This window comes from Phyllobates terribilis, unplaced genomic scaffold (assembly GCF_046119375.1).
Source record: "Phyllobates terribilis strain yellow unplaced genomic scaffold, ASM4611937v1 Scaffold_11__3_contigs__length_659146591, whole genome shotgun sequence".
Lineage (NCBI taxonomy): Eukaryota > Metazoa > Chordata > Amphibia > Anura > Dendrobatidae > Phyllobates > Phyllobates terribilis.
The window spans coordinates 279603319-279617468 of NW_027362771.1; the positions used below are offsets into that span (position 1 = coordinate 279603319).

Below are 14150 nucleotides of genomic sequence, written 5' to 3' on the forward strand. Positions count from 1 at the left end.
GTATCTCTGATGTTTTCTTATATAGCAGAAGGAAATAATTGCTCAGTCTGCTAAAATTGGCTCAAAAAACACTGAAGAAAAGAAAAGTACTGCTTCCAGGAACACTTTAATTTCCTTGATACTTCAGGGAAAGAACCAGTCGGATGGCAAAATGCATCTATAAAACCATCCATTCCCACAGTTGCGGGTGATCTGGGGTACTCAGCTTGCCTCAGGATTTTGGTGCCCTAAGCTTGTCTGGTTTTTGACTCACTGAAAAGGCATCTAGTGGAAGTAGAGCCAGAAAACAATGGGATATGGTTTAATTACTAGGGGCAATGACAACAGAACAAATATAATTAAGGTGCAGGTGAAATTAAAACAATATACCGGGAATATAGAAGTAGGTTCAGGTCAAAGCAGTGACATAGGACAGATATATCAGTGTAGTCAACCAAGACAAGGGTCAGGCAGGATGAGTGAAGAATCTGAAGAGCAATCAGAAAAATCAGGTCACACCATACGTTATTTTTAAAATAGGTCTGAATTAGGGATGAGCGAACATGCTCGGTGACACTCGGATAGCACTCGAGTATCTGGGTGCTCGGATGGGCTCGGCACTTGATGAGCACTGGCTGGTGATCGGATTTGAAGCTCAAATCCCCACCCCGCATGTTTAGCGGCTGTTACACAGTCAATAAACATGCGGGGATTGCCTGCCAGTCACTGTAATGCCGTAACCATCTTTGTAGTGGCATTACTGTGATTGGCTGATCTGGGGTTATAAAAGGAAAGGTGCCGCCACGCTCGGCACACTGATGCCATTGCACAGCTCAGGGACAGTTGTGAATGGAGGGAGAGAGCAGTTATCCAGGCCTGTGTGTGCGCAGTTTAACTAATCAGAGTCATCTAGTGTTGATACTGGTGATGATGCTGAACCATCATATTGTTACGCTCGCGCCCGGACTGACTGGCGTGAGCGTGATTAGTGATCCCACTGTACCATGAACCGAGGAGTGCCTGGAGGGGCGTAACTAAGTATCAACCCGAGCAGGCTGGATAGGGTCCAGTACAGACTGGGAGACAGGTACAGAGCCGCAGATGCGGTAGACAAGCAGAGTAAAGCGAAAACCGCAGGTGCGGTGGGCAAGGCAGAACAGAGCGGAACCGCCGGAGCGGTGGACAAGGCAGAGCAGAGAGAAACCGCAGGTATGGTGGACAAAGCAGAATAGAGCGGAACCGCTGGAGCAGTGGGCAAGGCAGAGCAGAGAGAATCCGCCGGAGCGGTAGGCAAGTCAGAGCAGAGAGAAGCCGCCGGAGCGGTGGGTAAGGCAGAGCAGAGGGAAGCCGTCGGAGTGGTGGGCAAGTCAGAGCAGAGAGAAACCGCCAGAGCGGTGGGTAAGGCAGAGCAGAGGGAAGCCGCCGGAGCGGTGGGCAAGTTAGAGCAGAGAGAAACCGCCGGAGCGGTGGGCAAGTCAGAGCAGAGAGAAGCCACTGGAGCGGTGGGTAAGGCAAAGCAGAGAGAAGCCGCCGGAGCAGTGGGCAAGTCAGAGCAGAGAGAAGCCGCCGGAGCGGTGGGTAAGTCAGAGAAGAGAGAAGAGAGAAACCGCCGGAGCGGTGGGCAAGGCAGAGAGGACAGGGCTCTGTTCACATGGAACAGACTGGAAAATACAGGAAGATACGGAGGAAGGGAAAAGGGACAAGCAGAACCAGATACACACAAGGTACTTCCTATGAAGTAGCGAGTGGACACAAAACTCACAAACAGAAGTACTGAGACAACGAGTAGGAGTTAGGTGCAGGTTCAGATACTGCAGGAAAAGGGAAGGTACGGACATAGAGACAAACAGATAACAGGCTAGGATACAGTTCAGGCAGGAACTGCTACTGCAAAGAGATACAAGAACGAGCCTGGGTATACAGCCCCTAGAGATGGCGGAAACAGACAAGAAGCAGAACTGGACCTGGCAACTTCAGAGTCAAGGAGCACACTGAATATTAGTGTTTCTCAGGCACCTCCTACTGGGTGGAGGGGGTTTAAATATCCAGTAACTCACAGCAATAGGCTGGAGACGCATTAGGGGTGCACCCACAGCAGCTATAAGAATCAGGAAGTAACCGGGCCGCCGCCCTAAGCAGTCAGTCAAGAGACATGCACACAGCATGAACCGGAGCACGGATTGCAGGCTGGACTGACAGGTAAGATTGCGGTCTTGCATAGTGGGAGGTGGTGCACTATGCAAGCACGCCGCTAGGAATGTTACAGTACCCCCCCCTTTACGCCCCCTCTTCTTCAAGCCTGCAAGGGTCTTCTGCAGAGAATTTGGAGGCCAATCCTTCTCTTCAAGAGGATTAACTGTTCTGTGCATTAGAGGAAACGAAACTGATCTCATCATCTTGGTGACTAGGATGCTTCCTCCTATCAAGCTATCATTAGCAACAAATGAAGTGGGTGAAGTACCAGGAACAGCACACAGGAAAGTCTCTCTCCGTTTGTTATCAGGTAGCAGCCTGATGGATTCAGGAGACAACTGGAGGTCATCCGCCTGGTTGGAGGGGTGCAGAGACTCGGGGGTAACCACCGCCTTGACGTACACTTTGCCAAACTTACTGGATGAAGTGGGCGGCGTACCAGGTACCGGGTGTAGGAAAGTCTCTCTCCGTTTAACAGGTAGCACCCCGGGGAATTCAGGAGACAACTGGAGGTCCTCCGCCTGGTTGGAGGGGTGCAGAGAGTCAGGGGTACTCACTGCTTCGAAGTACACTTTGCCAGGCTTACTGGATGAAGTGGGTGAAGTACCAGGTACAGGGTATAGGAAAGTCTCTCTCCATTTGTTATCAGGTAGCACCCCGGAGGATTCAGGAGACAACTGGAGGTCCTCCGCCTGATTGTAGGGGTGCTGAGACTCGGGGGTAAACACCACCTTGATGGACGCAAGACAAGATTTATTAGAGACGGAGGGTCCTTGCTTTAGGACCATCTTCAGACTGGTTTCAGAGATGACATGTCTGTAAGGCGGGACGGTACCTGAAGCCAGATCATTGGTACAATCGTCGAGACGGTGTAGGGACATCGCCTCCGCTTCTCTTCCTTCGGAGACTTTAGCGCACAGCGAGTCAGCGACTAGCAGATGTGGTGAAGAAGAAGAAGAAACTGCTGACTGTCCTGAAGATATGGGGACTGGACACCCCTTGTACCTTAGCAGTCCCCAGGATACCCCATTCAGGATCTCCAGACCTGAGCAGGCACTAGATCTCTCGGCTCTGGACGACTTGTGGGTAAGCCAGTCAGCACCTGGAATGTGAACTTCCTCATGTGTAATGCTCCAATCTGGAGCTTAATTTGTACAGACATATTTTGACTGTTTCTGAGTATGGCTCGTCCTTCTGCTGACAATGCCCAAACCGGCTTCTGGAGTTGTCGGACAGGAATCAGACACCGACTCTTCAAGGCTTTAAGCCCGAAACTTCCGGTTAATCCGAGGCCTTCACTTGCCACAGAGACAGTCATGGTCATCTGTGGAGAGGAAACATTAACGCCAAGGGCAGTCTCTCCTACAGGCCTAATGTCTTGGGATTCTCCAACCTTCGCTGGACAAAGACCGTCAGGGGGTCTCAGACCACCGCAGCGGGACCACAATCCAATTTTGTGACTGAGTTGTGGCTTCTGCTTTGCCAGACGAACATAGTCATCCTTCATGGATTCTTTGCGGAAAGCAGCCTCTACAGGCTGGGGAACAGTAGATCTTTGGGAGGACAGAACCTGGCGTGACGGTTTACCTCTACGCCTAGCACATCTAGACTGCCTCTTGAGGTTGGGAAGAGAAGTATTCTGTGGAGCATAGTCATCCTGTGTTGATTCTGGGTGGGCAGCAGTCTCTTCGGGCTGGAGGACTGGTAGGCTACCTACACACATTACCCATCGGGGCTGCTCCGGGATATTGGGAAGGGAAGCTTTAGCAGAGGCTTCAGGGTTAGGGTCATTGAAGACCATTAGAAAGGCCACCAGGAAGGCCTGCAGGTCAAAGATGATAGGATCCCATGCTTCCCATAGGGGGGTGATCCATTTCAAGGCATCACCCGCTAGGTAGGACATCATGAATGCTACTTTAACCTGATCAGTAGGAAAATAGTGAGCATAGAACTTGAAATGCAGCATGCATTGCTCCACAAATGCACGGCTTAGTTTTGGATCCCCATAGTACCGTGGTTGATCCGCAGGAACGAGTGCTGATAGATCCATTTGGGCTGGTGCATAAATCGCCTGGGCCATAGCTTGAGAAAAAAATTTTTCTTGGTGCACGTATTCGCCAGACTAGGATTCAAAATGTCTCTGAGAGTGAAAGGCCGTGGGGCTCAACGGGAACCATGGCCTGAGCAAACTGTTATGCTCGCGCTCGGACTGACTGGCGTGAGCGTGATTAGTGATCCCACTGTACCATGAACCGAGGAGTGCCTGGAGGGGCGTAACTAAGTATCAACCCGATCCGACCAAGGTCGCACGGCGGCTTAGTCGACTCTGTGGACCAAGGAGGAACCGAGCAGAGGGACCAGGTGCGACTCCAGGTCAGACCCTGATCACAGTTGTTGACCCACACCGGGGAATGCAGGAACAGGCAGGTTAGACTGGCATACAGGCAGGTGGGTATTGGCAAGTACGGCTGGTATGCAGACAGGTGGGTACTGGCAAGTACGGCTGGTATGCAGACAGGTTGGCACTGACAAGCACGGCTGGTATGCAGACAGGTGGGCACTGGCAAGCACGGCTGGTATGCAGACAGGTGGGCACTGGCAAGCACGGCAGGAGTGCAGGCAGGGAGATACTGGCAAGCACAGCTGGAGTGCAGACAGGGAGGTACTAGCAGGTTGGAGCGCAGGCCGGATAGGGTCCAGTACAGACTGGGAGATAGGTACAGAGCCGCAGATGCAGTAGACAAGCAGAGTAAAGCGAAAACCACAGGTGCGGTGGGCAAGGCAGAGCAGAGCGGAACCGCCGGAGCGGTGGACAAGGCAGAGCAGAGAGAAACTGCAGGTGCAGTGGACAAGGCAGAGCAGAGCGGAACCGCCGAAGTGGTGGGCAAGGCAGAGCAGAGAGAAGCCACCGGAGCGGTGGGTAAGGCAAAGCAGAGGGAAGCCACCGGAGCAGTGGGCAAGTCAGAGCAGAGAGAAACCGCCGGAGCGGTGGGCAAGTCAGAGCAGAGAGAAACCGCTGGTGCGATGAGCAAGGCAGAGCAGAGAGAAGCCGCCGGAGCGGTGGGCAAGTCAGAGCAGAGAGAAGCCGCCGGAGCGGTGGATAAGGCAGAGCAGAGGGAAGCCACCGGAGCGGTGAGCAAGTCAGAGCAGAGAGAAGCCGCCGGAGCGGCGGTGTAAGTAAGAGGAGAGAGAAACCGCCGGAGCTGTGGGCAAGGCAGAGAGGACAGGGCTCTGTTCACATGGAAAAGACTGGAAAATACAGAAAGATACGGAGGAAGGGAAAAGGGACAAGCAGAACCAGATACACACAAGGTACTTCCTATGAAGTAGCGAGTGGACTCAAAACTCACAAACAGAAGTACAGAGACAACGAGTAGGAGTTAGGTGCAGGTTCAGATACTGCAGGAAAAGGGAAGGTACGGACATAGAGACAAACAGGTAACAGGCTAGGATACAGTTCAGACAGTAACTGCTACTGCAAAGAAATACAAGAACGAGCCTGGGTATACAGCCCCCAGAGATTGCGGAAACGGACAAGAAGTCACAGATAACAGGTCTGGGTATGCAGCCCCCAGAGATGGCTCAAACAGACAAGAAGCAGAACTGGACCTGGCAACTTCAGAGTCAAGTAGCACACTGAATGTTAGTGTTGCTCAGGCACCTCCTACTGGGTGGAGGGGGTTTAAATATCCAGTGACTCACAGCAATAGGCTGGAGACGCATTAGGGGTGCGCCCACAGCAGCTATAAGAATCAGGAAGTAACCGGGCCACCGTCCTAAGCAGTCAGTCAAGAGACATGCACACAGCATGAACTGGAGCACGGTTTGCAGGCTGGACTGACAGGTAAGATTGCGGTTTTGCATAGTGGGAGGTGGTGCACTATGCAAGCACGCCGCCAGGGATATTACACATATTAACAGTTCTTCAAAGGGCTAATCCTTTGCTTTGCTGTTTGTATCAGATATATTCTGCATTTAACCTAGGGACAGTTGCAGGAGAGTGACAGAATACAGCTTGTAGGCAGAGCTTAGGGCTCTGCAATCCGTTGCTAAATGTATAGCTTTTTTTGGGTGAAAGAATATATTATATTGTCATCCATACAGTTTAACATGCTTTGTGTTATATTACGGTGGTATATAAAACTCAAAAAAACTTTCAAAATTTTTTCTGGATTCAATTAGTCATCCATAGAGATTAACTTGGTTACAGATACATTACGGTCGTATATAAAACTCCAAAAAAGTTCCCATTTTTTTCTGGATTGAATTAGTTATCTACAGTTTAACGTGGTTAGTATTACATTACGGTGATATATACAAATAAAAAAAAGTTCCAATTTTTTTTCTGAATTTAATTAGTCAGCCATACAATTTAACATAGTTAGTGTTACATTACGATGGTACAACTGTTAAAGTTGTTAGTGTTACAATACGGTGATATATAAAACTCCAAAATACCATTCCAATTTTTTTTCTGGATTCAATTAGTCATCCATTGTTTAACGTGGTTAATGTTACATTACGATGGTGCATAAAACGCACAAAAAAGTTCGAATTTTTTTTCTGGATTCAGTTAGTCATACATACAGTACAGACCAAAAGTTTGCCACACCTTCTCATTTAAAGATTTTTCTGTATTTTCATGACTTTGAAAGTTGTACATTCACACTGAAGGCATCAAAACTATGAATTAACACATGTGGAATTATATACTTAACAAAAAAGTGTGAAACAATTGAAAATATGTCTTATATTCTAGGTTCTTCAAAGTTGCCACCTTTTGCTTTGATGACTTCTTTGCACACTCTTGGCATTCTCTTGATGAGCTTCAAGAGTTAGTCACAGGAAATGGTTTTCACTTCACAGGTGTGCCCTGTCAGGTTTAATAAGTGGGATTTCTTGCCTTATAAATGGGGTTGGGACCGTCAGTTGTGTTGTGCAGAAGTCTGGTGGATACACAGCTGACAGTCCTACTGAATAGACTGTTAGAATTTGTATTATGGCAAGAAAAAAGCAGCTAAGTAAAGAAAACGAGTGGCCATCATTACTTTAAGAAATGAAGGTCAGTCAGTCCGAAAAATTGGGCAAACTTTGATAGTGTCCCCAAGTGCAGTTGCAAAAACCATCAAGAGCTACAAAGAAACTGGCTCACATGAGGACCGCCCCAGGAAAGGAAGACCAAGCGTCACCTCTGCTTCTGAGGATAAGTTTATCCGAGTCACCAGCCTCAGAAATCGCAGGTTAACAGCAGCTCAGATTAGAGACCAGGTCAATGCCACACAGAGTTCTACCAGCAGACACATCTCTACAACAACTGTTAAGAGGAGACTTTGTGCAGCAGGCCTTCATGGTAAAATAGCTGCTAGGAAACACTGCTAAGGACAGGCAACAAGCAGAAGAGACTTGTTTGGGCTTAAGAACACAAGGAATGGACATTAGACCAGTGGAAATCTGTGCTTTGGTCTGATGAGTCCAAATTTGAGATCTTTGGTTCCAACTACCGTGTCTTTGTGCGACGCAGAAAAGGTGAACGGATGGACTCTACATGCCTGGTTCCCACCGTGAAGCATGGAGGAGGAGGAGGTGTGGGGGTGCTTTGCTGATGACACTGTTGGGGATTTATTCAAAATTGAAGGCATACTGAACCAGCATGGCTACCACAGCATCTTGCAGCGGCATGCTATTCCATCCGGTTTGCGTTTAGTTGGACGATCATTTAGTTTTCAATGACCCCAAACACACCTCCAGGCTGTGTAAGGGCTATTTGACCAAGAAGGAGAGTGATGGGGTGCTACGCCAGATGACCTGGCCTCCACAGTCACCAGACCTGAACCCAATCGAGATGGTTTGGGGTGAGCTGGACCGCAGAGTGAAGGCAAAAGGGTCAACAAGTGCTAAGCATCTCTGGGAACTCCTTCAAGATTGTTGGAAGACCATTTCCGGTGACTACCTCTTGAAGCTCATCAAGAGAATGCCAAGAATGTGCAAAGCAGTCATCAAAGCAAAAGGTGGCAACTTTGAAGAACCTAGAATATAAGACATATTTTCAGTTGTTTCACACTTTTTTGTTAAGTATATAATTCCACATGTGTTAATTCATAGTTTTGATGCCTTCAGTGTGAATGTACAATTTTCATAGTTATGAAAATACAGAAGAATCTTTAAATGAGAAGGTGTGTCCAAACTTTTGGTCTGTACTGTACATTTTAACGTGGTTAGTTTTACATTACGGTGGTACACAAAACAAAAAAGAGTTCACATTTTTTTTCTGGATTCAATTAGTTATCCATACAATTTAAAATGGTAAGTGTTACATTACGGTGGTATATAAAACTCAAAAAGAGTTCAATTTTTTTTTTTGGATTCAAGTAGTCATCCATAGAGTTTTACTTGCTTTGTGTTACCTTATGGTGGTAGATAAAAGTACAAAAAAAATGCAAAAATTTTTCTGGATTGAATTTGTCATCCATACAGTTTTAGATGCTTTGTGTTACATTGCGGTGGTATTAAACTCCAACAAATCGCTTTGCCTGCCGCAGGTGACCAATTTTTATTTTTTTTAATTAAAAATAAATTTGGTTTTCAGAGACCTAGCAATTAGAAAATGCATAAGGCTTTCGGTAACGGACGGGTAAGTGGAAGTGTTGATTATGGTGCATGCAGCCGCCAAGGACGTGGGGCAGATGCGACTACGCCTGTTGTTGGAGCACAAGAAACACACCCACCCAAGACCCACCAGCAGCATGATTAGGCATATGTCAGCTAAGCACCCGACTTGGTGGGCTGGCAGGTGACACCACTGCCTCTTCCCCTGTGCTAGGTGCTTCTCAATCCCCTGTCCGTGACACTAGCGCAGGTGCCTCCTGTCCTGCATCTGTCCTTGCACATTCTGAGGCACAAAAACTTCTTGTCTGAGTGGATTTTTAGTGCTGCCATGGGGGTCATAACAGACAGGCTCTTTCGCCTGTCAACAGAAAATGCTGACAGGTTCACTCTGATAGAAATGAACAAAGACTGGAATAGCACCGACTTTTCCACACCACCAGATGACAGCAGCACATAAAGTGTTTTTAAACTTCAATATTTCAATGAACCCCGTCAGTTGTTGCCTTCAATGGTCTGTGGATGACTGAATGACCCTCCTGATAATTAAATTTTTTTCTGCTCATACTGTGCAAAGCCTTTATGAGTGTAGAAGTACCACAACTTCACTTTCTTAATTTTTTCTAGGACGCACTCCACTTGGTGCCTTCAAGGGTGTATGGGTGACCCTCCTGATAATTTTTTCTCACTTTGCACTGTGTGCAGAGCTTTTATGAGTGTAGAAGTACCACAACTACACTTTGTTCACCATATTTGAAGGAGGCACTACAGTTGGTGCCTTCAAGGGTGTATGGGTGACCTTGCTCGTAATTTTTGACAGGTTTTGCACTTAGTGGATAGCCTTTATAAGTCTAAGAGTACCACTACATGACAAAGTAGTGCCTCATACACATTCTGTTGACATTATGTCTAACACAGGGTGTATCTGAGTCCTTCTCCCATCACATTTTTGGCAGTTCTTGCTTCCTTCATAAATTACACTGAAATTTCCCATTTTGTAATAAAAATTTCAATTTTGGTTTACTTAAATTATTATTATTTTTTTAATTCCTTTTTAAATGTTGCCTTATATACAAGTCATTATACAGGAAAGAATGTTTCTTAACATTTTTTTTCCTATAAAATCCAATTTATCATCAATTTTGAATGTTTTATTGTCAGTCCTTAAAGTGGATTAAAAGTGTGACACCATTGTTCTCAGCAGCAATCTTGGAGTCAGAGATGCTTCTGGGGTCTTCCTCATGCTGTTCTCCTTCCATTCAGCCCTTTCTCCATCCATTTCAACATTTTCACTGGCTCCCAGACCTCCTTGTAGGGTCTGCTGGAAAAATATTCGGATTTCCCACTGACTCCCATTATACTCATTACTCGAAACAAGCACCCGAGCATTAGGAATTGCGACGAGTAATGAGCATCCGAGCATTTTAGCGCTCGCTCATCCTTAGTCTGAATCAAACACAAACACAATACTGTTATGGCTCACTTATTGCCCTGGATTCTCTAAGCCATAGGTCAGGGTGATCAGCATGGACCAGAGAGAATGCCAGAGTGGAGTTGGTCTAGCTGTATGGCATGTGGATCAGCGAGGACAAGGACAGCGGGTATGCAGGACACTTGAAAGACAAGCGGAGCAGGAAACACCAGAAAAATATAGCCAGGTGTGCAAATATACACTGTAAAGGTTTAGTCAATCAGTGACTTACAGCAGACAAAGGGTTAATGGCAGAGTCATATACAATTAGCAGACAAATGGTTACCTGGAGAATAGCAGTGATGTGTAGGCAAACCGAACACTTAGTTGCAGAAAAGATTACACACTGTTTCAGAAGAGTTTTAAGTGTGAACAGCACCAGTATTAGCAGAGAATAGTTCACTATCAGGTTTTTGTTGTAGTAGAGTAGTAGAGCTGCACCAATATCAGCATAGTTGAGTTTGTTATCAGGTACCTGTTGACCTCATAACTATGCTGCCATTGGTCTATCGAGAGTGGGAATGATATGTACTCCTCCTTTGCCATGCTGGCTCCGCTCATGTTTTCAATTGTATTCTCATCTGCGAGACATGGAAACAATTGTATATAGGCAGCAGGAACTGCCATACTCCCTGTTCTTAGAAGCAGCTGTCAGCAACCAGCTCAAAAACTGGTCAAGTTCCACACCTGGGACACAGCAAAATTCCGCCCTATGTTGGACATCTCAGATTGTAGCCTGAGGTGACATGCTGATCTTGCCTCATGGCAGAAGTGGCTATACCTATATCCTAGGTACAGAGAGGTAAATTGAAGGGGTATTCCCATCTCCAAGATCCTATCATAATATGTAGTAGGTGTAATAATAATTAGCAAATACTTCCAATTAGAAATGTATAGTTTTTCTGATATCTCTTTCCCCATGTGCAGGCATTGCAGGACCTTAGGTATCCAGGGTTACGACCACTACCAATTAGTAAACTAACTGTCACTATATCAGTGGTCATAACCATGGATACCTAAGGTCCTGCAATGCCTGCACATGAGGAAAGAGACATAGTGAATCAGAAAAACTATAATATATTTCTAATTGGACGGATTTGCTAATGTTATTATTATTACACCTACTACATATTGGGACAGGATCTTGGAGAAGGGAATATCCCTTTAATGACACTTTTTGAAACATTATGTTACTTTTACCTAAAGCTGTTATTTTATGAACCAAAATGATAGCCAATCCATCTAACAACAGAGGAAGAAGTAATTATAATCTCCTTTCTTCATACACAGAGAGAGAGGAAGTAATTGAAGATTATCATATTGTTTGTCAGCATACAATAGCCTGTTGGTAGAGGAGAGGAAAAAAACAACATAAAAGATATCAGAGGAAGGAGTTGAGTAAGTACTAAGTAACACTAGAGACTTGGTTACCAAAATATAGTACACATATGCAGTAGGGATAAATAAAGCCTTGGGCATCAAATCACTAAATAATTGATTGGAAAAACAAAAGGAGAAAATTAGCACCCCCACATTTTACCTTACTTGTCTTCCCACTGAAAAAAAATTCAGTTGTAAAAATTTCATTACTTAACATAACCTAGGATAAAAACCAAATGAGCAAATACCCTGCAGTAATAGTGTGGCGTCCTGCTGCGCATTGGTGCCACAGATCCCATAGGGTTGCATGGACGGATTCCTCCACAAGAGGCCCTCATAGCATTCACACACCGCCACCTTCCACCTCAGACCACCAGAGGGAGCCCGTTAGGGATATAAATAGGGAAGGTGGAGCTAGGCAGCTCAGTCTGGAGTCTACAGTCTAGAGTCTACAGTCTGTGAGAAGGTCAGTCTGTTAGAAGTTTAGTCTGTTGAGAAGAGCTCCTGCAGAAGCTAGCCTGCAGTGGAGCTCAGTCAGTTTAGTCCAGACTCGGAGAGCTCGAGTTAGTGAGCCTAAGGCGTGCCGACGCCAAAAGAGCGGTGAAGAGTAGCGAGGCCTACTGCCTGTGTGAAGCCTAGCGAGGGCCCCGAGCGTGGCCGAAGGCAAGTGGAAAGAGAGTAACATAGGGGGCAGAGGAGCTTTACCCGCTCACCCCAAAACCATTTACCGGACACCGGGTCCGCGTCTGCAGGGATCCCTTACGCCCAGTAGAAACAACCGGAACTATATGTCCCAGGAACACCAAAAGCTGACTGTTATACCAGGGTCAGGAGTCACGGAGGCCCAAGAGACCAGGGAGTGTGATCTCCAACAGAAGGCCCTACCACCAGGTCAGCAGGTGCAAGACAGGGACCAAGTTAGGCCTAGCTCCAGGCAGGTCAGAAACTTATAAAAAAAGGCAAGAAACTGGAGGCCCCACACCCGCTCACTGGGGAGAGTCCTGATATGCACCCTTCACCCTAAAGTGCCCTGGATCGTGCCTGAAACACCACCAGTAAAGGTACTGAAGTGAACTCTGGTGTGCGTGCCTATTCTTCTATCCTTCCTCTGACCCGGCTGGGTCCCCTCTGTCCTGCATCCCTACACTTACGCTGCCCTGAGGCCCCGTTCCACCTGTGGGGAGCCGCACCGACTAAGCTGCCTGAACACCGGCCTCAGAGGACTGTCGCTGCTCTGGTGATCCTCACCAGACACCACAGGTGGCGTCACGAACATTCCCTATCCCATATAACTTCCCCCTTCTTTTAAGAGTGACCCCAGGTTACAGGCCTGGGAGTCGACCACCGCGACATCCCCCAAGGTCAGGCAACAACAAGGCCCGGACGCCGAGTCGTCCCCATCCCCAGGGCGAATCATCTCTTCCTGGCGTCACGAACAGTATTCCGTGCCTGCTCCAACAACGGAGTGTTGTGCCCGTTGCCACCGTGTACTGTGCGACTTTAATCACAACTGTGTATTTAACTGTGGCGAAGATCGCCGCCATTGTTGTGCTGCCGAGCGGGAAGAAGGGCATAACGCGGGAAACTGAGAGGCATACCTGCTGAAGCGCGCAAAGCCCCGGGCACGCCCCACGCCTCGACATCAAACCAGGAAGCGCCAGGTCCTGGAAGGAGCCCCGGTGAGTGCTCTGACGTAGGACGCAAGCGACGCAAGGTCCTGAAGGAAGACCGTCACCTGCGGAGCTGCGGCATACAGGAAGAACAGAAGGTAGGCCACGGTTCGCTAGAGGGGCGCCAGAATGTCCGAAGAACAGCACAACGCCGGAGTACCGGTTAACCGCCCTGATGTTCAACCCGCGCTCGGCACCGAGCAGGCCGAAGCAGCCGCTCCACCAGCGGGGCTTGTAACCCCTGTCAAACCCATGGCCCTACCGTACATCCCTGGAGCAAAGTGGCTCCCCCAGTACAGTGGCAAACCAGATACCCTGTCTGGATTTAAAAGGAAAATATGCGGTATACTGGACATGTACTCTATGACAGGCAAGCAGAGAGCCGCTGTTGTATTGGGACAATTGACTGGTGCTGCGGAGCGAGAAGTAGAAACCTGGTCGGCCGCAGACCAGGAGTCAGTGTCCGCAATCTTTAAAAAGTTACAGACTGTCTTTGAGAATCGTACTGAGACAGACCTCCGGATGAGGTTCTACAACTGCTCTCAGCAACCGGAGGACAGTGTTCGGGACTATGCCTGGCGTTTACAAGGGGCCCTGCGAGCTCTGAAGCAGGTTAGTCCAACCAGCATCGATAATGAAAATAAAATGCTGAAGGAACAGTTTATCTGGGGACTGAGGTCTCAAGAGGAGAGCACCCCAGTGCCTGCAGCATCCACCTTTTCCCCGTGGCTGCTGAAGCCAAGGTTCCAGCAACGTCCCCTAGTGAGCTGGACAGCCTGCGCTCTGAAGTGCGTCAGTTGAGCAAAACCCTGACCACTGTACTGAGTGTCCTGCAGCTGCGGACGGAGCCCGAG

General features: G+C 47.8%; 1 long non-coding RNA gene across 1 annotated transcript in view; it reads left to right on the plus strand.

Annotated features, from left to right (window-relative positions):
- The window catches only part of LOC141165094 (uncharacterized), a 527377-nt gene that overhangs the window by 136288 nt on the left and 376939 nt on the right, over positions 1–14150 (plus strand). The gene's annotated exons all lie outside the window — the stretch shown is intronic.